Source organism: Saimiri boliviensis, chromosome 1 (genome assembly GCF_048565385.1).
Source record: "Saimiri boliviensis isolate mSaiBol1 chromosome 1, mSaiBol1.pri, whole genome shotgun sequence".
Lineage (NCBI taxonomy): Eukaryota > Metazoa > Chordata > Mammalia > Primates > Cebidae > Saimiri > Saimiri boliviensis.
In genome coordinates, this window is record NC_133449.1 from 259,761,168 (window position 1) to 259,786,456 (window position 25,289).

At 43.2% G+C, this 25,289-nt stretch overlaps 1 pseudogene; it reads left to right on the plus strand.

Annotated features, from left to right (window-relative positions):
- Positions 1–17,865: 17,865 nt before the first annotated feature.
- Positions 17,866–18,789, plus strand: LOC120365061 (tripartite motif-containing protein 60-like; annotated as a pseudogene).
- The last annotated feature ends 6,500 nt before the right edge of the window (positions 18,790–25,289 follow it).

Consider the following 25,289-nt stretch of genomic DNA (forward strand, 5'->3'; position numbering starts at 1 on the left):
AGAACTTACAACAAACTTGCTCAGAAGTTACATTAAAGCAGAATCACATCAAGGCTTGGGTGCAAGACTACATCTGGTGATAGATTATAGAACATAATCACTAACCCTGTCACATATTATTTGTAGGAAAAGGCAAGGACTAAGTTCATTTATCTTTTAAGGAACATAGTGACTCAGACAGGAGATGTGGGGGGCAATATGCTGTATCCTGTTTTGTCTTTAAAGTATTCTCCCAGAAAGGTGGACATCATCACAGAATGAGGGGCTTTGTGAAATTATGCTGGCAACAGAAATGAGCAAACTGGAGTTTTACATTGCAACTTTGTCTCAAGTAAGTTACTGGGGATGTGAGGCCAAGGGGAGGCACCTTCCTGCACCATAAGAAATCTGGGGCCCGGCGTGGTGGCTCAAGCCTGTAATCCTAGCACTTTGGGAGGCCGAGGCGGGTGGATCACAGGGTCAAGAGATTGAGACCATCCTGGTCAACATGGTGAAACCCCGTCTCTACTGAAAATACAAAAAAAAAAAAAAAAGGAGCTGGGCATGGTGGCACGTGCCTGTAATCTGAGCTAATCAGGAGGCGGAGGCAGGAGAATTGCCTGAACCCAGGAGGCGGAGGTTGTGGTGAGCCGAGATTGCGCCATTGCACTCCAGCCTGGGTAACAAGAGCGAAACTCCGTCTCAAAAAAACAAAAACAAAAACAAAAACAAACAAAAAAGAAAGCTGGGAATGGGAAGAGAAGGCAGGAGTGCCGGATGGAGATACCAGAGTACTCTGGGGGTGGTTGGCAGAGCTAGGACCTCAATTTTGGGTGGTGACCAAGATGCCAAACAAATCTCCAAATTTGCCAAATTGGCTTCTGTCTAGGTTCCTGGATGCTGCTCCAGGTGTTGAAGAAAGGATCAACCTAGGACCAGTGTTGTCGCTTATGCTGAATTGGGAAGACACATGAGGAAGAAGCAGGGAGAACCAAGCAGTCACCTAGCAAGGCCAATTCTGGAAAAGCACGTTTGGGGAAAATGGGATTAAGTAGAACCAGAAAAGTTCTAGTGGAAAGACAAGATTGGTCCAAATGAATTTAGTCTCCTAACTGGTGAGGCCAATTCTGGATGAGCAGATTTGGGAGAAATGGGCAAAGCCTCCCCTCTTCCAGGATATGTGGATTTCCTTCATCACAGTTGCCACCACATGAATTTCTAAGATGAAGTGGTCAAAATCTCCTGGGAACCTTGAGCTTAAATTGTGTTTGTGTAACACCTTCCCTAAGGTTCCAATAAAAGAACTAGGGGCGGTTACAGAGTGAAGTAGAAGGGGCTGACAAAGACCCTCTTGACCAAACCCTACACAGTCTCCTTACCTATGTTTGGAAGTGAGACATAGCCTCAAGAGCCCAATTTTAGCCAGAATCCCGTCTTCAACATCTGATTCACCCGAGAGTTCAACAGCAAGTTTCCAAAATGCCACCCAAAGGAAAAAGTGGTTCTGGAAAAGCGGGGAATGGGGGAGCAGCCTCTGGGAGTGACAGTGCTGACAAGAAGGCTCAAGGTCCCAAAGGTGGTGGTAATGCAGTAAAGGTCAGACACATTGTATGTGAAAAACATGGCAAAATCATGGAAGCCATGGAAAAGTTAAAGTCTGGGATGAACCGGGCGCGGTGGCTCAAATCTGTAATCCCAGCACTTTGGGAGGCTGAGGCGGGTGGATCACGAGGTCAAGAGATCAAGACCATCCTGGTCAACATGGTGAAACCCCGTCTCTACTAAAAATACAAAACATTAGCTGGGCATGGTGGCGCATGCCTATAATCCCAGCTACTCAGGAGGCTGAGGCAGGAGAATTGCCTGAACCCAGGAGGCGGAGGTTGTGGTGAGCCGAGATTGCGCTATTGCACTCCAGCCTGAGTAACAAGAGCGAAACTCCATCTCAAAAAAAAAAAAAAAAAAAAAAAATCTATTTCTTTGACATACTTTATGATGGTGGTTCAGAGGGCCTGCAAACAGAAGTAGTCCTAAAAACTGTTTTGTGAGGGAGACTCATCTGTAGAGAAAACCTGTACTGATGTAGGCAGGCTTTTTCTGAAATTCTCTCTTGTATACAGGAAAGAGTAACTGAGAATCTGATCCTTTTAAAAGTCTGCAAGAAATGTTTGCCATTTATTTTCTCTGAGGGCTGTTACCTATGAGGTTTTAGCACTACAACAAGACCACCTTTGCGAGCCAGGCCTCTTCTTCTTTCTCTCTCTCATAACCTGTCCTTGCCACTATAACCTGATTTACCACCATAACCTGTTTCAGGCCATGCTCCAAGACCCATTATTTCCAGTATCCTTAAGTTGGTATATAAATATTTGTACCCCATTGCGGAGTTAGGATGACTTTCCCCCAATGCATGCTAGTAAATTTCTATGCCATCTCTCCTAGTAATCGGCCTTTTGTCAGTTGATTTTTCTTAGAACCTTCAGCGGATGAAGGGAAATTTTCCCTTAGCTTTTACAGTTTTGGTGTTGTCAGCAGGATCCCAAAGTCTCTTTGCTGTTCTGCAAACTGTAGCGAAGGGACCCTAGGACCTGACCAGATGGCAGAAAGGTAAGATTTTCTTACCAGACAGACTCTTAAGTCTGTCTCTCTGTGGAATCCAGTCAAGTCGATGGCAAAAATCACTGTATGTCTCTTTTTCCTCTGTAAAATTTTCATTAATAGGAGAAAAATATTTGTGTGGCTAGTCCTGAGTCTAATGACTCTGATGATTATTCATACTGCCCGGTCTCTCTCCTCCCAGAAATAGTCTCCTTTGTCTTTCTGTGTTGTTCTGTGATAAAGGACACCATAGTGTGGAACATGGGCCTAAACTCCTACAAGCCCGTTTTTCAAGCCAACCCTGAAACTGTGATTGTGATCAGAGCAGCATATAAACTTCGCTGTGGGTCTCCAAAATAAAAATTGAATGAGGTTCCCCTCTTGTCTTGCCTTATGTCCTTGAATGCTTGACCTGTGACCCAGTGGGAGCACTCTCTCTTTGTCTCTGTCATTGGGGTGGCATAATTTTCAGGTCATGTCTGGTGGCCAGTCTGAAAATGGCTGGGGACCAGAGACACATAAGGTTTGAAGGAACACACTTTTTGTTCCAAATGTGTCAAGCTCTTGAGGTAGTTTGTCTTTAAAAGTCCCATCTCAGGGCTGGTTGTGGTGGCTCATGCCTGTAATCCCAGCACTTTGGGAGGCCAAGGCAGGTGGATCACATGAGGTCAGGTGTTCAAGACAAGCCTGACCGACATGCTGAAACCCCGTCTCTACTTAAAATACAAAAATTAGCTGGGCGTGGTGGTGCGTGACTATAGTCCCAGCTACTCGAGAAGTTGAGGTAGGAGAATCAGTTGAACCTGGGAGGCAGACGTTGCAGTGAGCCGAGATCACACCATTGCACTCCAGCCTGGGCGACAGAGTGAGACTCTGTCTCAAAAAAAAAAAAAAAAAAAAAAAAAAAGTCCCATCTCTACAGGGCTTTTGTTGCCTCATCCCTTATTGCTGGGTTAGTGCTGGAAAAGTCCTATCCTACCTACAAAAGCCTATTTGGTGTCACAGATTAAGGGGTCTGTGACTGGTGACCCCTACAAATTTGTAAGTCACCAGAGACAACGTATGCACAAACAGAATCCTTAACCATGTGTGGCAACAAGAATCTATCTCAGCTGATTTCTGGGAGTAAATTTTTGAGGGAGAGGATCTTTGAGATTGCCACTTCTATGTCTCTTCAAGAAACATCTTTTTCTCTTGAGATGTATTCTCGCTCTCTTGTCCAGGCTGGAGTGCAGTGGCACGATCTCCGCTCACTGCAACCTCCACTTCCCAGGTTCAAGTGATTCTCCTGCCTCAGCCTCCTGAGTAGCTGGGACTACAGGTGTACGCCACCATACCCAGCTAATTTTTGTATTTTTAGTAGAGACAGGGTTTCACCATGTTGGCCAGGATGGTCTCCATCTCTTTTTTTTTTTTTTTTTTTTTTTTTTTTTTTTTTTTTTTTTTTTTTTTTGAGACGGAGTTTCACTCTTGTTACCCAGGCTGGAGTGCAATGGCAGGATCTCGGCTCACCGCAACCTCCGCCTCCTGGGCTCAGGCAATTCTCCTGCCTCAGCCTCCTGAGTAGCTGAGATTACAGGCATGCGCCACCATGCCCAGCTAATTTTTTTTGTATTTTCAGTAGAGACAGGGTTTCACTATGTTGACCAGGATGGTCTCGATCTCTTGACCTCGTGATCCACCCGCCTCGGCCTCCCAAAGTGCTGAGATTACAGGCTTGAGCCACCGCGCCCAGCACGGTCTCCATCTCTTGACCTCATGATCCACCCACCTCAGCCTCCCAAAGGTCTGGGATTACAGGCAGGAGCCACCATGCCCAGAGAAACATCTTTTCCTTAAATAATAAAAACTTACATTAAACCTAGAAATTTATATCTTGGGTTTTCCAATGAAGAGGCCATTGGATTAGGTCGTACTGAATTAGGTATACCAATGGAAATTCTAATTTTCAATGTCCAGACAATGGCTCCTTTAAATCAGAAAGACTCCTAAACTCAAAAAAATTTTTTAAAGATCTCTCACTCTCAACAATTGCCTTATTTGTATGTATAGGAAGATTACATTAAAAGAAAGACATATAATGGTGTCATGGCTAGTCTTAGAAATTATCTTGACAAAATTAAAGAGCAAACCCCTAACTAAAAATAAAGTTAAAACCTTTTATGAGCTCAAACTCCTTACTTTGGATCTCCTTCAAGATTCACTAAGTAGTCTGGTCTACCTTGCAGTCTAATTAAAATTCTGTGCTTTCACCAGAGTGGCCTGGGTTTGACTCCTGGGCAGGCAATCAGCCTCTTTTGGTTTGATAATTGTGTGACTTTTTACTTTTGGGGGTACCCATTTGTTTTTCATCTTTTTCCTTTCCATGGACAGCTTTTGATTGTCTTCTAGCTGTGAGGGCACATGGGGCTTTTTGGGCCTTTATTTGTGATGGCTAGCTGAGAATCTGAGACCCTAGAGAATATAATCAGACAGATGTAAATTATACCCCATTTGTGGTTAGCAAAACTCTTACTTCATTGAGCTATCTTTGAAGTTAGTTCTGGATCTTCTGAGGACTTCTTTGTACCTCTTTGGAGACACCTCCTGCATTCTTGGCTAAGTAGGGTGCCTTTGGTTACAAAGATCAAAAGCCAGCAATGTCAGCTGCTTGTCCCAGCTAAAATCTGATACAAAATTTTAAAATATTTTTTTAGTTTAAAAAAAGCTACATGATCAGAAGTCAGCTTAATTAAAAGTGATATTCAAGTCATATACATACACACACACACACACACACACACACACACACACACACACACACACACATATGAGGCCTATACCAGTGGCACAGACCAGTGGCCATTGTGAGGACTGGGGACATGACCTGTACCTCACTTTCCCTAGTCCAGCTGTGCCTCCTGGCCATGCTGAGAGAAATCAGATCCTGCAGAGATTGTTTTGAGAGCTCTTTCCTTTGTCTTGGGTTCTACGTCTGGTACATAACAGTTAAAATTGCTTATTTACTTGATTTTTCACTAAAAATCAGAGTTACTAAGCATTATTATTACTATTATTATTATTATTATTATTATTATTACTTAGACCTAGTCTTGCTTTGTCACCCAGGCTGGAGTGCAGTGGTGCAATCTCTGCTCACTGTAGCCTCTGGCACCCCTACCCTGCCCCCGGTTCCAGCAATTCTCCTGCCTCAGCCTCTGGGATAGCTGAGATTACAGGTGCATGCCACCACACCGGCTAAGTTTCGTATTTTTAGTAGAGACAGGGTTTCCCCATATTGGCCAGGCTGGTCTCGAACTGACCTCAGGTGATCCCTCTGCCTGGGCCTCCCAAAGTGCTGGGATTACAAGACATGAGCCTCTGTGCCCAGCCTAAGTATTAATATTATAATTATTATATATCATTAAAACTTCTACTTTAGGCCGGGCATGGTGGCTCATGCCTACAATCCCAGCACTGCAGAAGGCTAAAGCTGGTGGATTGCTTGAGTCCGGGAGTTCCAAGATGATTCTGGGCAATATGGTAAAACCTTGTCTCTACAAAAAAAAAAAAAAAAAAAAATCCATAAAATTAGCCAAGCATGGTGGTACATGCCTGTAACCCCAGCTACTCAGGAGACTGAAGTAGGAGTATTGCTTGAACCCAGGAGGTCTAGGCGCAGTGAACTATGATCATGCCACTGCACTCCAGCCTGGGCAACAGAGTAAGATCCTCTCTCAAAAAAAAAAAAAGGCTTCTAGATATAAAAAAAAAAATGCATCTATATACAAAATACATACAACATATATAAAAACACTTCTGTATTCAATGTATACAAAAAGGATTTTTTAAATAAAGAAGGTTGGCAGGGCAAAGTGGCTCATGCCTATAATCCCAGCACTTTGGGAGGCTGAGGTGGGCGAATCACCTAAGGTCAGGAGTTTGAGACCAGTCTGGCCAACATGACGAAACCCTGTCTCTACTAAAAATACAAAAATTAGCTGGGCATGGTGGCGTACTTCTGTAATCCCAGCTACTTGGGAGGCTGAGACAGGAGAATTGCCTGAATCCAGGTGGTGAAGGTTGCAGAGAGCCAGGATCTCACTATTACACTCCAGCCTGGGTGACAGAGCAAGACTTCGTCTCACACACACACACAAAAAGTTATTAAAAAGACTTAAAAATACAGTTGTTGGTAAGAAAAATTTTGTCCAGTTTGAGAGTTTTGTTTGTTTTGAGATGGGTGTCAATCTGTTGCCCAGGCTGGAGTACAGGGGTGTTATCAGCTCACTATAACCTCAAACGTCTGTGCTCAAGGGTTCCTCCTGCCTCAGCTTCCCATGTAGCTGGGACTATAGGTGCACACAATGATAATTTAAATTTTTTTTTTTTTTGTAGAGCGAATCCTAGTTTATTACCCAAGCTGCTCTTGAACTCCTGGACTCAAATGATCCCACTGCTTCAGCCTCCCAAAGTGCTGGGATTATAGGTGTGAGTCACCACACCTAGTTCAGTTTACAGGTTTCTTTTAAAATTGTAAATTTTTAATAGTTTAATAATAGATAAAACTAAATTTAAAAAATTAAAAAAGGTTATAAAAGGTTTTTTTTGTTTTGTTTTGTTTTTTCTTTTTTTTTATTGCATTTTAGGTTTTGGGGTACATGTGATGAACATGCAAGATTGTTGCATAGGTACACACATGGCATTGTGTTTTGCTGCCTTCCGTCCCCTCACCTGTATCTGTCATTTCTCCCCGTGCTATCTCTTCCCACCTCCCCACCCCCCCGCCCCTCCCCCATTTCCCCCCAACGGACCCCAGTGTGTAGTGCTCCCCTCCCTGTGTCCATGTGTTCTCATTGTTCAACACCCGCCTATGAGTGAGAATATACGGTGTTTGATTTTCTGTTCTTGTGTCAGTTTGCTGAGAATGATGGTTTCCAGGTTCATCCATGTCCCTACAAAGGACGTGAACTCATCGTTTTTGATGGCTGCATAATATTCCATTAAAATCTGTGGTCAAAACTAATTGAGATTAGATAGATCTGTTCGTAAGGTTTTACTAAAATTAGCTTTAGCATTAATAATATACCGATATAGAGATAAATTTTTAAACAAAATTTCTATATAATATTAATAAGAGATAATAATACAAGATTTTTTTGTTCACCTTTTAAATACATTGCAAAAGAAAAAAAAAGAGTTCACCTTAGGCTGTCTTTGTCTTTTTGAATGTTTAGAGAACTGAGTCTCCTCTCTATCAGAATAAAGGTTTTAGCTTTCTGAAATCTTCGCATTATCACTTTGGCTAAATGAGTAACTTGGCCAGGCACAGCGGCTCATGCCTGTAATCCCAGCACTTTGGGAGGCAGGTGGATCACACAGTCAGGAGTTCGAGACCAGCCTGGCCAATATGGTGAAACCCCATCTCTACTAAAAATACAAAAATTTGCTGGGTGTGGTGGTGGGCGCCTGTAGTCCCAGCTCCTCCTCTGGAGGCTGAGGCAGGAGAATCGCTTGAACTCAGGAGGCAGAGGTTGCAGTGAGCCGAGATCATGCCATTGCACTCCAGCCTGGGTGACAGAAGGAAGGAGACTCAGTCTCAAAAAAAAAAAAAAAAATACAAAAATTAGCCAGGTGTGGTGGTGGCCACTTGTAATACCAGCTACTCAGGAGGCTGAGGCAGGAGAATCACTTGAACCTGGGAGGTGGAGTTTGCAGTGAGCCAAGACTATGCCATTGCACTCCAGCCTGCCAGCCTGGACAACAGAGTGAGACTCCATCTCAAAAAAAAAAAAAAAAAGAGCAACTTACTTTACACTTACATGTAATCCTATTTTGATCCAGTGTTTGAAACCTTTCTTATTTTTCTATCAAGTGTTTTAAGCCTTTGATAGTGGACAAACTTCTCAAAATCAAATTTTATATTCTAAAATTAAGTCTTTTTAACCTCAAACTAACTTTTGATTTTGGTATATAAAAATCATATGGAAAACACTGCCAAATAGAAGTAGTGTTTAACTTTGAGTTACATTTACAGAAATGTGTTATTAATATGTGCTCCAAAATTATATGAGATTCCTAAAATTATGATATATCTTGGCCTGTGTTGAGTCATGATATTATTGTGTTAAATTGTTGTATGCCACAGAAATAACCAAATTTTCTTGTCAATTGTGTCTTTAACTGTGGCTATTCTAAGTCTTTCACCATTCATAGACATTTATAATTTTTATGCAGCTTGAAAAACTTTATAATCAGCTATAGTCCAAAATTTGATTATTCTTCAAGGAAATTCATAATAAGGCTCCTGACAAGTACTCTTGAATATAGGTTTTTGATAACTTTGGAGATCATAAGGAGAACAAGGTGAAAATTTTCAAGACTCTAGTAAAAAAAGTTAATGAGTTCATGAAAGTTGATAACTTCAAGCAGCACAAGAATGAATTACATGGAACTAAACTGATAAAAGACTAAAATAATTTTTATAACTTTTTGTTTAAAATATTGCTGATTCTTTTTGTGTTTTGCTTTTGAGTCAAGAAAAAATTTTGTTTTTAACTATTAATATTTATAGCTTACAACAATTGGGTAATGTATACTTCTGTGAATAAAATGGAGACATTTACCTTTCTATACCTGATTTATCCAAAATTTGGACGCTATTTTTGAGTATTCTTAATTTATGGTAATACAGTTATTTGCATACATTACATAATAATCTACTTTCTTTTGTAACAGGTCACAATTAGATATACTGATTATTTTACCAAGGCTTTAACTGGAATGATATATTTTTGGATATGACCAAACTGCTTTGAGCAATTTAGGTTGTCTTCATAGAGCAAATAAAAGGCCCCTTGGGAAAACTGGCTTGATGCCTCATCTATACAGTTCCCTTACAAGGTTCCTGATCTTATGATAAGTAAATAATATCACCTTATGACAGATCCAGGAATCTCTGAATATTCTGGGAACCTCAAAAAGAGAGGAATTTGTGGAGGGGGGAAGAATGTTGGTCAGTGCGAGATCTGCTGCTGCTGGGGAGAGGAGCATCAACAGCAGCACCATGGTAGCTCAACAGAAGAACCTTGAAGGCTATGCGGGATCTGCCAATCTCCCAAATCAAGTATACAGAAAATCAGTAAAGAGAGGTTTTGAATTCATGCTTACGATAGTGGGTAAATCTGGACTGGGAAAGTTGACATTAATCAATTCATTATTCCTCAGAGATTTGTATTCTCTAGAGTATCCAGGTCCTTCTCATATAATTAAAAAGACTGTACAGGTAGAACAATCCAAAGTTTTAATTAAAGAAGGTGGTGTTCATTTACTGCTCTCAATAGTTGATACCCCAGGATTTGGAGATGCAGTGGATAACAGATTAATTGCTGGCAGCCTGTCGTCGACTACCTTGGTAGAAAATTTGAAGACTACCTATATGCAGAATCACGATTGAACAGACATCCAATGCTGGGACTCTGGAATGTTTTCCTTGAGGATAAATTGCCATAATATGATGCAAACTATGCTTCTCTATGATTAATTATAATAGAAAGGTTCCATTCAGTGCAGCATATACAATAATGTAATTTAGTCTAACACAGTTGACCCTACTTTTTGACACTTCCATTGTTTGAAAAAACACATGGAAATATCTTACCAATAAGTGCAGAGTAGTACTAAAAAAGAAGAAGAAGAAGAAGAAAATACACATGGGGGAAAAAAAAAAACCCTTATGTGCTTACAGTGCACCTAGGGCTTTCTTATAACCGCTTTTTGTTTGTTTGTTTTGGATTCTTAAATATATATATATATATTCTCATTTAGTGCCCTCTTTAGCTAGAATCTCATTACTGCTTCATTTTTTGTAATAAAGATTTAATTTAGATATTTTCCATATATTGGTCCTGCTAAAATAGCATATAGCATCTTTCATGTGATAGGAACCAACAAAGAAACTTTCCTTTAACTCCCCTTTTACACTTTATGGCAAGTAGCAAGGGGAAAAATGCATTTATAGATCATTTCTAGGCCAAATTGTGAAGGTAATGACCAACGTGTTTCTACATATATGCAATCTATTGATTTCACTAGAAATGAGAATCATGGCCTCTTAAAGAGAAAAAAGTCACCATTCTGCATTTAGCTCTATTTGTATATTGCATTTCTGTATTTTTTGTTTGCATTGTAAAAAATTCACAAAATAAACTATGTTGCAATATAAAAAAAGAGAAGAATTCACTGGTTTTATATACACATATTTTATACACTGTTTTATATACTGGTTTTATAAGCACAGTCTGATGGCAAATCTTTGGCTTGGCTTCTTAACTTTAAGTAGCTTTAAAAAGCCTAATCTGAGATTCCTTATGACAAAGTTCTAGCAACACCAGCTTAAAAACCACCTATATTGCCAGGTACGTGGCTCACGCCTATAATCCCAGCACTTTGGGAGGCTGAGGCAGGCGGATCACAAGGTCAAGAGACCGAGACCATCCTGGCCAACATAGTGAACCCTGTCTCTACTAAAAATACAAAAATTAGTTGGGCATGGTGACGTGCACCTTTAGTCCCAGCTACTCAAGAGGCTGAGGCAAGAGAATTCACTTGAACCTGGGAGGCGGAGGTTGCAGTGAGACGAAATCATGCCACTGTACTTCAGCCTGGCAACAAAGTGAGACTTTGTCTCAAAAAAAAAAAAAAAAAGCCTATTATCACTAATCACTATTCTTGCTATAGTTTATGCAAATAATCAGGCCAAATTCAATAACACTGAAAACATTTTACAAATAAATTCATCCTACTATGCTTTGTCTTTGGTATAAATGAGAGACTAAAGAAAGAAAATTTGCGCCACAGGGGTTGATCATTTCTTCCAGGAACTCATCTGGCGTGTATGTACAGGCCACAGAGGTTACTATGCCATTCATGGCATGGTCAGTCAGCCTAAAAGACCTTACAGTAAGATCTTTCTAGTATTTTCAAACAAAAAAAGGATTCACCTACTCAGAAAGTCTGTTTTTTTAAAGGAAGCTTAGAGAGATTTGTGGGGTTCAAGGTTATTACATGTATTAAGATCTACCCAAATTTACCCATTTGATTTCACACTCTGTTATTTGTTAAATCAATCCCATTGCTTGTACATAAAATACATGGTAAAGGTGAATTTACCTAATACATATATAATTTAGAGCCTTACTATATTCTCCAGGCTGGCTTTGAATTCACCTCAAGCAATGCTCCTCTGGCCTCAGCATTTCGAGTAGGTGGGACAACAGGCAGTGCCAGCTTGCCTTGCTCTTTGCGTTATATTTTCATTCTGGTTTTTTTTTTTTTTTTTCTTTTTTTTTTTTGAGATGGAGTCTCACTGTCACCCAGGCTGGAGTGCAAGGGTGTGATATCAGCTTACTGCAACCTCCACCTCCTGGGTTCAAGCAATTCTCCTGCCTCAGCCTCCCGGTAGCTGGGACTACAGGCACACCCTGTCACACTCAGCTAATTTTTTTATTTTAGTAGAGACGGGCTTTCTCTATGTTGCCCAGGCTGGTCTCAAACTCCTGAGCTCAGGCAATCTGCCCACCTCGGCCTCCCAAAGTACTGGGATTACAGGCATGAGACACCACACCCAGCCATTTTTATTCTCTTAGTTAGAGGACCAAATCCTGGGCTGACTTTTGCCTCTAACATGGCTGGATCTACAAAAAAATAGCTTCTTTAAGGAATATCTTTGAAATTCTTTATCATATCTTAATAAAAACATTAAAGCCATGAAGCTATCATTTTGTTCCTATAAATCCTGCAGTTCAGTTAGAAGCAGCTATCACCCTCTGTAGTTATTGTAGTTCTCAATCCCACCATCATGGTCTATAGAAGAAAATACTCAGACACATTTTTATGCAGTAGATTCTTCATTTCCAGACAATAAAAAGTTATAGCCTGTGATCCATGTCTCAGTAGCAATGAAGTAATCAACATGTTCAAGTTTACCAAATTAATGAGACCTCATCAACTAGAGTTGTGTTTATTTCCAGGCCTGAAATCCCACTACCCATTTAAAAAATTGTTTTCTGGGCCGGACATGGTGGCTCACGCCTGTAATCCCAGCGCTTTGGAGGCCGAAGCAGGTGGATCACCTGAGGTTTGGATTAACAAGGCCTCTTAGTGGTTCAAATTAGCACCACAACATTCACGGATTCAGGATACACTGTATAATTTGAGCTTTGCTCTCACAAGCCCAGGTTCATACTGTCTCCACACACCACTGCTTTCCTCCCACAAGAGAGAAACACATGTTGTTTTTAGCCACGATTGTGTCAGGAGCCAAGTTTGCGTGAGCTCTTGGAGCCAATGTCTGAATCCTAGGTTACTAGAAGCAAATTTATCAGAAACAAAACAAAACAAGGAAGCAGGGATAAGAAAATATCTAGAGTTGTACTGAGAAAGTTGTCACAGAGCTACTATGCATGGCACTGGCAGGAACTAGTGGATCCTGGGGTTTACAACCTATCAAACATTTGTGAAGAGTGTCTGAAAGGAAACTCCCTTGAGATGCAGGCAAGGATACAAAATTAAGGTTAAACAGGAAGTCAGTAGACTGCATTTTTAATCCAGGAGGTTTAAAAGCAAATGCTTCATTTTTTGCAGGTGAACCTGCTGACTTGGTAGAGTTGTCGTTTGCTACAAAAAACAACAGGCAATATTCTTTACTTTCTCATTTACAGTTACATACCCTGTGGTATTTTCTCTTTTATTTTTTCACTATTCTTCATGATTTTTATTTTCACCTGGTCTAACAGGTTGTAACTGTTGCTATCATTTCTCAGCCTCAAATCAAGAGTCAGTAATCTGACGAAGGAGCAGAAGATTGTTAAAACTGGGAGTTTCTCTGACTAAGAGGATTGGTGAAGGGGATCAGAATATGTCACCCCAAAATATACTGTTTTGGCATAAGAATTATTTTGAGCTGAAAGCTTTTGAGTTCCTGAAATTCTTTTTATGGCTAAAAAGAGTGCCTCCTGAAAAGACTCAACTGTCATTAATCCTCATTCCACAGCAAGTCTAATCTTCTCTAAGAGAAGTCCTCAGGAAACTGCCTATGCAAAAATTATGACAGTGAGAGAAATCTGACAGCCGACTCCATCTTGCTTCTAACCTCACAAGCTGACTCTTGGCTCTTTCCTGGGCATAGGCCAAGCTAACCATGGGAGAAATTTAGCCTACAGTTTAATATTAAAACAAGGAACATAGTAGCCCCTTCCCTAAACTCTCCTGTATAGTTCAGGAAGTGAAGAAACCATCTTTGTAAAACTAATGAAAGGGCACAATATTAGAATTTTGGGAAGTGCCTGAATTCTGCTAACACCTATGCACAGCTAAATGATAACAAGTCATTGTTTACTACTCAGGAGTCATATAAGGGTAGTCACAAGATTTACAAATCTTCCCTAATTGCTACTATAAATAACATTGCCATTGTAAAACCTAAGACTGGTATTTGAGATATTTTTCAGACTTTGCATTTCTGGTAGAACAATAAAACATTTCTGGGTCACTGATACCCAGACCAGTGACCTCCTACCCAGGAACTGACTTAGTGCACAAAGACAGCTTCAGTCCTCTATGGCTCATCCCCAACCCAACCAATCAGCAGTCTCCATCCCCTAGCACCCTGCTCACCAAACTGTCCTTTAAAAATCCTGTCCTAAGAATTCTCGGGCCGGGCGCGGTGGCTCAAGCCTGTAATCCCAGCACTTTGGGAGGCCGAGGCGGGTGGATCACGAGGTCGAGAGTTCGAGACCATCCTGGTCGACATGGTGAAACCCCGTCTCTACTAAAAATACAAAAAATCAGCTGGGCATGGTGGCGCATGCCTGTAATCCCAGCTACTCAGGAGGCTGAGGCAGGAGAATTGCCTGAACACAGGAGGCAGAGGTTGCGGTGAGCCGAGATCGCGCCATTGCCACTCCAGCCTGGGTAACAAGAGTGAAACTCCGTCTCAAAAAAAAAAAAAAAAAAGAATTCTCAGGGAGATGGATTTCGGAATGAACTCCTGACCTTCTACTTGGCCAGCCCTGCAATAATTAAACTCTTTCTCTGCTGCAGAAAGCTGCTGTTTTCAGTGCATTGGCTTTTGTGGACAATGGGCAAAATGAAACCGTTGGGAGATTACACCGACCCTACCCAAACAGACATTCTCTAAAAGCTGTCATATCTATTATCTATTCTTCTAAAGGACCATTTATCTTCTAAAAAAGTCATTTGTATTTCCATAAATGCCCCTCTGCCCCTCCCCATCTCCTAATGACACAGGATTTTTCTCAGCCACTTTGCCAGCCAGAGACCTCTGGCTGGCGATGCCCTTGCCCCTGCCCAGGTGTTGCTGGGGCCCAGGCTCACCACAGGAGGTGGCCTGTCTACTCAGCTTACTGGGCTGTTCCTGGCTTGCCCTATGGTACAGATCCTGTGGCCCCTATGACTGTGCATTCAGCCCCTGGCAGGAGGTAGTGAGTGTGCTCCTGTGCTGGCACTGAGTGCTCCAAGTGCCAGCAGAGGAGCAGTCTCTGTGTGGGACTTGTGGCTGGACCAGGCATGTTGCAAGTGACTCCCATGTTGGACTCTGGTGTCCAGATAAGGAAAATGTGGTGGCACCCAAACAGGGGTACCTGCAACCCCAAAGCCCCAGAGGGGGTGTTACAACACGCTATTAGTTCTTTTAGTCCCACTCTCTGCAGCCTCACAGACGTTAGTGTGTTAACAGCTCTATCAGTCCCATGGTCCCACGCTGGCCTAAAGCTCTGGGGCTGACTTGGCCCAACAGCTGCTTCCCATGTTACAGCCTTCTTCGTGCCTGCATTTGGTGGGTCCTGAGTTCTTGTCCTGCATCCAAGAAGAATGAGGTTACACTGACAATTAAAAGGAGGGCAGAGAAGAGTTTTATTGAAACATGAAACAGCTCTCAGTGGAGAGGGGATTGAAGGGTGGTCCTCCACCAGAAGTTGAGTGGTCTCTCTCCCAATGTGGCTGGGTCTGGGGCTTTTATGGGCTCAGAATGGGGGCATGCATGCTGATTGGTTTGTGCATATGCAAAATAAAAAGGCTAAAACAAAGGTACCACTCAAAGGTAGGCACAACTGTGTAAAAAACCAATTAGGGAAGGGTAGGTATATGTAAAATAGGTGAAGTATAGGGACCAATAAGAGGAAAATGCACTAGGGGAAGTGTGGGGATCAATCAGAGGAAAATGTGCTAAATGAGAAGAGAGATTCTTGATCCAGTCAGTGGATTTATTGGAGACTTGTAGCTTGGCTTTCAGGCTTTAAACTGTCTTTGGTTTGAAGGTGGGGTTTCACCAGGGACCCACCCTTGTTTCCCTAGGATTTGTCTGCCTCCTGCCACTATGATTAAGATGATACATAAAGTCTCAAATTTCACCACTCTTTTAGCTATTTAGTTCTATGATGCCTCCACACATATTAGATTAAAAATTAATAAACATATATGCGTTTTCTCCTGTTAACCTGTCTGCTGTCAGATGAACTCACAGCACTCCCTGCTCAGCCATTGAATCTAAGAAGGTTGAGAAAAAGTATCTCCTCATCTATTCTGGAAAGCATGAATGTGGATTCTTGCCTTTCTAATCTATGACTTTCATAGCTTCTGTGCAACTTCCTGACTTCCCAGACAATTCACCTGTGCATACCTCTTCTGTGTAAAGACTACCCTTAGTTTTGTTTCTTTTGAATGTTTAAAAATGTTTCCATTTTGTGTCACCTTCCTTTAGTCAATAATAACTCAAGTTTTGTTAGTATATATACTATAATAGTATATAGTATATATTAGTTTAGCTAGGTTTATCTTGTTAAAATTTTATAAAAGTACAATTTTTTTTTTTTTTTTCAAAAATACGCTTTTTAGCTGGGCACTGTGACTCATGCCTGTAATTCCAGGACTTTGAGAGGCCAAAGCAGGCAGATCACTTGAGGTCAGGATTTTTAGACCAGTCTGGCCAACATGGTAAAACACTATCTCTACTAAAATTACAGAAATTAACTGGGTGTGATGGTGTACACCTGTAATCCCAGCTGCTCAGGAGCTGAAGCAGGAAAATAACTTGAACCCAGGAGGCAGAGGTTGCAGTGAGCCAAGATCATGCCACTGCACTCTAGCCTGGGCAACAGAGCAAGACTCTGTCTTAAAAAAAATTTTTTTCTTCTTCTTTTTTTTATATGACAAACAAGGAAAGTATTAAAGGCTGGACATCATTTGCGGTTTGTGTCCCACAGTTTGCATTCCAGATTTGATCTGGTGTCTGGAACCTGCATATACCTGACATTGCCACCCAGCACCCAACTCTACCACATCTGTATTAGTCTGTTCTCAAGCTGCTATGAAGAAATATCCAAGACTGGATAATTTATTTATTTATTTATTTATTTATTTATTTATGTTTTACCAAAATCAGGTGGAATAGACTGGGCAATTTATAAAGAAAGAGGATTTAATTGACTCACAGCTCTGCATGGCTGGGGAGGTCTCAGGAAACTTATAATCATGGTGGAAGTCACCTCTTCACAGGGCTGCCAGGAGAGGGAATGTGTGCCAGCAGAGGAAAATGCCAGATGATTATAAAACTATCAGATCTCTTGAGACTCATTCATTATCATGAGAACAGCATGAGGAAAACCACCCCCATGATTCAATTATCTCCACCTGGTCCCACCCTTGACACATGAGGATTATTATAATTCAGGGTGAGATTTGGGTGGGGACAAGGAGCCAAACCATATCAGCACCTCTTCTGATTTTCCAAATGCAAATGTCTTATAGTCTCTTCCTGAGGAATATGCAGTTTCTGACTTGCCCTGTCTCTGACCACCTCACACAAACACTGTATTGGAATTAGACAGAATCTGAATGCTGGAATTACAATGCCCCCTCCTTTAGGGGAGTGAGTTCCATAGCTCCTCTCCACACTCCCAACCTGGAAGTGTGACCCCTTCCCTCCAGAGGTGCTGATTTCAGCATTTTTGCTAAAATAGGAAGCTAGGGTGGAAATGGAGAGAGAGGAATGGTGGGCAAGATATTTTGTTTTTTCAAAGGCTCTGCACAGTATCTTCAATTAGATAAAGTGGCTGTAACTTTTCTTCTGTTGACACTGACCTCTTTCCTTTATTCTACCGCCTGCAAAAGGAGGCAGTTGAAGATGTCTCAAGTAGCAGGGCAGGTTTGGGGAGCTGAAGAAAAGGTGGGGTACAGAGGGGAGGACTAGAGGTAACCACCTTTGGAGTAAGTGAAAAGTAAGAGCACAAAATGAGTCTAACTATACAAACCAGAAAATCATTAGAACTGAAAAAAAAGATAAAACATAGGGAACAAGGAGGCAAGTCTGAATTTGAGCAACTTAGGCTATTTCTCCAAAATGAGCAAGAGACTGTTCTTGGGCAATTACAAGATGAAGAGATGGATATTTTAGCACAAGTAAACAAAATTTTCAGATTATATCTCCTCATTAAAATATCTACTAAAGGAGATAGAGAGCATATATGTGAAGTCAGGACTGGAATTACTGGCAAATGTTAAGGATATCTATCACAGATAGAAAAATTAAAAATTCTCTCAACCTTTTTCATTCAGATTAAAAGAATATGGTTACTGTCTGCCTCTACAATATTCTGGCCTAAACAAAATTATCAAGCGATTTCAAGTAGATGTCATTCTAGATCCGGAAACAGCACATTATAAACTTATAGTCTCAGCAGACAGAAAAACTGTGCGATACGGAAATACAATGCAAAACTTACCTCCAAACCCAAGAAGACTTTAATCACCTCCCAGCTGTTGTGGGTTCTAAAGGCTATAGTTGTGGCCGGCAGTACTGGGAAGTAGAAGTGAAAGACAAGCCTGAATGGATCCTTGGTGTCTGTAATGACTCTCTTCCCAGAAGGAGGAAGCATCCACCAACTTTGGTACAGGATGGATTATGGGGAATTCGGCGATCTGGTCAGGATAATTATATTGTATTGGGTCACAAGGAAATTAATCTGCTGCCAAAAGTAACACCTAGTAAGACTGGCATTTTTTTAGACTATGAAAAGAATGAGGTTTCCTTTTATAATTTGAACGATATATCTCTATACTTTTAATGATAATTTTACAGGAGCACATTGGTTTTATATTTATACTGGAATGGACTCAAAATCTCTTAAAATTTCTACAGTTACAGATTCTGAATAAATAACTATTAGAAGACATTTTCTTACACCTAACAGACATAATAGAGCCAGTGAATGTGAATCTAGTTTTGATAATTCTGTATTTTGTCCAATTTTTCCCACAAAAAAACTCAGAATTGTTTATATCTCAGTTTCAGCACTAAAAATGTGATTATAGGACCTACTTTATAATAAATTATAGGATCAATGACAAACTACTTTAGAAATTCTAAAATAAAATACTAAAAATATATATTACTTAAAAAAAAAAAAGGGTCTTCTTACCTATCTAGTGCATTCTGTGCTCTCCTCTGGTCTGACATCCACCCATGTTCACCCAGAAAAAGGTGGAAATGATTTGAACAGGATAAGCTAGGGTGAGGCTTAGACATGATGAATACAGCTGGAGACATTCATGGCAGAGTCTGGAGGTCTCTTTGGGGGATCACTTCCAGAAGTGCAGATTTTTAGAGAAACCAGGAAGGTTCCAGAAAGTGATGTTTTCCTTTTGCTTAACGGCAGTTTCATGTTTCCTCTATAGGAAAGGAGTTTGTAGCGTCAGTATATTTGATGAATAGGGGAAAGGGAAGATTCAAGAGCTTGAAATTGCATTGCACTTCCCAAAGATGGAGAAGACAGCAGGGATGAATTTCACAGGTCAAAGGTGATAGGAATGGGGAACTGCCCTTTGCGGATTTCAAGGGGAGACAGAGCAGAGGCCTCACCGTCAATCTACACACCCTCTGCTGGAGTCTTGCAGTTCTTATTTCCCCTACCATCTTCCAACGGTTATTCCCATATTTCAAGGCCACCGGACAGAGTTAACCATCATCCTCTGCTGGAGTCTTGAAGTTCTGATTTCCCCTTCCATCTTCCAACGATTATTCCCATATTTCAAGGCCACCGGACAGAGCTGACCATCAGAATTAAATAGCAGTTCCCACAGAGTTCCATCTCCTGAAGAGGTACCTGGTTGCTAGGGCAGGCCTGGAGTCTGGGTCAGGCAGCACTGTGTCTGGCGGCACTGTGTCTTTCACTCTCTACGGAGGTCTTGGACCGAGAGCTTCAAGTTCCAAAGAGATGAGATGTCAGCTTCGCCCTTAGAAGCCTTGAGGGGTCTGACCAGGAGAAGGGTCAAGCCCAGTCACTGGAAGGTCTGTTCTTTGCAGTGGAAAACGGTTGGGGACTCGGATGGCTTTTACTTTGTTCCCAGCCCTGCCCAATCCGCCCGGTTCTCAGTCCCTACACTGCCTCCTTTTCCCATGCATGTCGCAAGGGGTCGGTTGCTGGGACCCTGGGTAATCAGGGATCCTGACTTCGCTATGAAAAATAAAGGCCGCCTTTTTTTTTTTTTTTTTTTTCTTTCTACTTTTGAGGCTGAGTCTCACTCTGTCGCCCAGGCTGGAGTGCAGTGGCACGATCTCGGCTCACTGCAACCTCCGCAACCGCCCTCTCCCACCCCGACCCGCCCCAGAGTTCGAGCGATTCTCCTGATTCTCCTGCCCCAGCCTCCCGAGTAGCTGGGATTACAGGCACCTGCCACCGCGCCCTACTAATTTTTGTATTTTTAGTAGAGACGGGGTTTCGCCATGTTGGCCAGGCTGGTCTTGAACTCCTGACCTCGTGATCCACCCACCCCGGCCTCCCAAAGTGCTGGGATTACAGGCGTGAGCCCACTCACCCGGCTTGAAAAATAAAGCTCTTCTTAAGCGGGAGGGGATTCATCTGAGGACGGAGGGTGGGAGTAGTGCCCGCAGTGCTTTGTCGTAGTGGCACTGGGTGGGCAGTCGATCGGTTACAGCCCGCTCGTTTCTCAGTGCCCATGGTTTCTCACTGACACTACAGCTCGTTTTTAGAGCCAGCGGATGTTCACGGACAGCACCACCGAGCCAGAAGCAACATTTGTGCTGGTAAGCCATTTCCTGCTTGTCGAAGTGTACTAGGTCCCAGGCCCTCTGGTTTGTCGAATCTGCGGGTCCCGCGCGAAGCACGTATAGGTAAACTCAGCCGGCAGTTTTTCGTTAGCACTTTCGCTATTTGAACACAGTAGGAAATACCGTTGCGGCTCCTGGCAGTCCTTTTCGCCATCCGAGGACCGTGTCCTAAAGTCGGTGTCATGGTCGCAGCACACGGCGTTTCGTTGGCTTTTTCGCCAGCAGCGCCGAGCGGTGGGGTTTTCTGTCACAGCACTTGTCGCACCGAATTTCTCGGTCCCAGAACCTCTCTTTTCCGAGGGTCGACATTTTCTCCGCGACAGCACCGTTAGTTGCGCCAAAACTGATACTGTTCTCGGCAACCCCTCTGGCTGGCGTCACTCGCAGGCTCCCGGCACTGCTATTTCGCCGAGTCGAGCTCTTTGGTCGCGGCACAGTTTGTTGCTGGATGCCTCCGTTTTCTCGGTGGTGGCGGCGCTCAGGTCGCCGGGTTGAGGGATTTGGAGTCGCAGCCGATTGCGCCGAGTCCGGCGTTTCGGGCGGCGGCGGCGACGCGGGGCTCGGGAGGCCGCTGCTCCTCGCAGTCGGAGGCGGGGGCTGCTTGGGCCTCGTCTCTTCCCAGAGCCGCCAGCGCCCCGCACGGGCTCCGGCTCGGCCTCCAGAACCCAGTCCCGTGGCCGCGCCGCTCGCGCCTCTGTCGCAGGCCCCGGCAGTTTCTCGCGTCGTTGGCTCCTTGGTCCTAGCAAGTTTCGAGTTCTCAGTGCCTGTGATTTCTACCTCTTGTCCAAGTCAATAGCCAAAATGGCCGGGCGCGGTGGCTCAAGCCTGTAATCCCAGCACTTTGGGAGGCCGAGGCGGGTGGATCACGAAGTCAAAAGATCGAGACCGTCCTGGTCAACATGGTGAAACCCCGTCTCTACTAAAAATACAAAAAATTAGCTGGGCATGGTGGCGCGTGCCTGTAATCCCAGCTACTCAGGAGGCTGAGGCAGGAGAATTGCCTGAACCCAGGAGGCGAAGATTGCGGTGAGCCGAGATCGCGCCATTGCACTTCAGCCTGGGTAACAAGAGTGAAACTCCGTCTCAAAAAAAAAAAAAAAAATGTGATTTTCTCAGCCCAGGCAGGTCCCGATTTAGGACAAACCCGGGTTTAGTCTTGGCTGAGATTTCTTGGCCCTAGGCAGTCACTATTTAGCTGTGTAGCAAGGGAGACTTAACTGTGCGATGGTGATTTCTTTTCCTTTCTTTGGTTCTCTTTCTTTTCTGTCTCTTTCTGTCTTGAGAAGGGTCCGGCTCTGTCGCCCAGGCTGCAGTGCAGTGGTGCCATCTCGATCTCGGTTCACTGCAACCTCTGCCTCCTGGGCTGAAGTGATCCTCCCACCCAGCCTCCGGAGTAGCTGGGACCACAGGCACGCACCACCACGCACGGCTAATTTTTTTTGTATTTTTTGTAGAGATGGCGTTTCGCCATGTTGCCTGTGCTGGTCTCAAACTCCTGATTTCTTAGTTCCACCAAGCCAGAGTTTAGTTATTTCTTACCGTAGCAAGTTGAGATTTATTCCAGTTTGCGATTTCTAGTCGTAACAATTCTGGCTTTAACCGTGCCTACATAATTTTTGTAGTAGCAAGTTGCTGTTTCATAATAGGAACCCCCTTTATAGCCATGTGTGCGGTTTATAACTCCTGTATTAATCTGGGTACAGCAAAATGCAATTGAAAAAACAATTTAGTAGTGTCTATAATCATATCAAATTAGATTTCGAAGTAGTCTCGTCCTGGCTATGGTGGTGATTTTTCACTCATATAGAAGTTTGAGTATGTAAGCTACAGGAAATTTTTGGTGTCGCAAGTGCCGGTTTCGCTATGGCTGTTTATCCTGAATCCGAGGAAACTGGATAGGCGCACAAGAGAAGCACGGGTTTAGTGCTAACAAATAGAATGGTAGTATGGCACCATTCGACACTGTTTGCAATTTCTTTGTGTGTGTGTGTGTGTGTGTGTGTGTATCTTGTTCTGGGAGCAAGGTTATTGGTGTATTTTTTTTTCATTTCTATTTGCTTTTAAATTTTTCAGGCCAGGTACGGTGGCCCACACCTGTAATCCTGCAGTTTGGGAGGCCGCGGCGGGCGGATCACAAGGTCTGGAGATCAGACCATTCTGGCTAACACGGTGAAACCCTGTTTCTAGTAAAGATACAAAAAAATCAGCCAGGCGTGGTGGCACGCACCTATAATCCCAGCTACTCGGGAGGCTGAGAAGAATCGCATGAACCCAGGAGGCGGAGTCTGCAGTGAGTCAAGATCGTGCCACTGCACTCCAGCCTGGGCAACAGAGCGAGACTACATCTCAAAAAAAAAAAAAAAAAAATCATTACTTTAATTTAAATGTTACGGTATTTTTTTCTTACCCACTGTCTTTCCTGGTAAAGTAAATGTTGCGTTTATTTTCTACTGATTTTCAGTATCACATCTCAGGTTCCTGCTAACTTGCCTTCTCCCGGGAGCACCAGCGGCGAGCTGGTGCCGACCGACCGTTCGGGTTCTCTTCCGCGGCTCTGCTCCTATGCCAAACTGGCGGTTTCGCATCGCACTTTCGCCAGTAGCGGCGACTTCTTGTTTTCTTGTTTTCTCGGTTGCTGCTCCCTTGGTAGCGCTGAATAAAACAACGTTCCTCGTTCACAAGACTCAAACGTTCTTTGTGGCATCGCTTACTGTGCCCTAGCACCGCTGCTTTTCCCGGGCTGGCTGGCTGTTTCAGTACCGTGATTGGCCAGACTTTCGCTGGCAGGTCGTAGACTTGCTTGGCCTCAGTTTTTCTGTCACTAGCGTATTTCACCAGGTAGGAGCTTTCTCGGTGGAAGCACCGTACAACCTTCCAAGCCCCGGTATTTCTGAGAGACAACAGTTTCTTAGTGGTAATACCTTAACTGAGCCAAAAATATAGTTTGCCGCTGGATACACCGCTAGTTGTTCAGTGTCGGCACTTGCTATTGATGCAGGATTTTGGCTCCTTAGTTAAGTCTGGGTTCTTTTTCTTCCTTTTCTTTTCTTTGTTTTGGAGATGGAGTCTCACGCTGCCACCCAGGCTGGAATGCAAGGTGCCATCTCAGCTCACTGCAACCTCCGCCTCCCAGGTTCAAGAGATTCTCCTGTCTCAGCTTTCCGAATAGCTGGGATTACAGGCACATGCCACCACTCCCGGTTAATTTTTGTATTTTTCGTAGAGACGGGGTTTCACCAAGTCATCGTGTTGGCCAGGCTGGGCTTGAACTCCTGACCTCAGGTAGTCCATCCGCTTCGGCCTCCCAAAGTGCTGAGATTACAGCCGTGAGTCATCGTGCCCGGTCAAGTTCGGGTTTTTGTCTCGTGATCAGGAAGAAATGGGCACGTGGGCATTGAAGAGTAAGTGGAGTAGAATTTATTAAGCGGCAAGGAAAGCTCACAGCAAAAAGAGGGATCCTGAAAGCAGGTTTCGGGTTGCCCCCTTTACATTTGAATATAAGAGCTTTTATATAAAAGCTAATGGGACTGTGTTCCCTGTTTGTGTAAGGTGAGAATTCCTGGTGGCTCCACCACCATTCCCCCTGTCGGCATGCGGGTCCTTAGTCTTCAGAGGGCATATTTAGGCCAGCCCCATGTGCAAGTTCCTTTATTCCAGAGGTTCTTTGGTGACTCTTCCCTTACTGTGTGCCTAAAGCAATCTGGCTAACTCCTTTTACTATGCCCCAGTACCCCGTCTCCTTATACTGGTACTTTCTCAGTTACAGCACTGCTCATTCGCCCAAGCAGGATTGATCTCCGTGGCAGCACCGCTGATGGGTCGATCGATCGTGCCGCTTCTCCTAAACAGTAACTCTAGTTTTGGGGTCCTTGCACTACCATAGCGGTTCTTCATGGGTCATAGACTTGCAGGACATTTGCCAACTCCATCCCATGCTGCCTCCCTAGGTTCGACTGCAGGGCAAACGGAATAAACTCCTGCAAAAGAACAACCTCGAAGGTTAGATATGTAGGAACCACATTTATAGAGGCTTTTCTTTCATTAAAAAAAAAAAAAAAAAAAGCACGCGCGCGCGCACACACACACACACACACACACCCCTGGCCATTAGAAGCATGACATTGAGTAAAATAGATATTATAGTTCTTATTTTAAGACATGTTTTCATAGCTGGTACATGCACTTATATTTATCTACTTGTTTATATAATGCAATAAACCCTAAAATTGACACACTCTAATTTTCATTAGTTATTTCAGAGCAGCATGGCATCCATTTCCTGTTGTTCAATTTCTCTTTCCAGCTCCCTTTATATTTCTTTCTTTCTTTTCTTTTCTTTTTTTTTTTTTTTGAGACAGAGTTTCGCTCTCGTTACCCAGGCTGGAGTGCAATGGCGCGATCTCAGCTCACCGCAGCCTCCGCCTCCTGGGTTCAGGCAATTCTTCTGCCTCAGCCTCCTGAGTAGCTGGGATTACAGGCATGCGCCACCATGCCCAGCTACTTTTTTGTATTTTTAGTAGAGACGGGGTTTCACCATGTTGACCAGGATGGTCTCGATCTCCTGACTCGTGATCCACCCGCCTCGGCC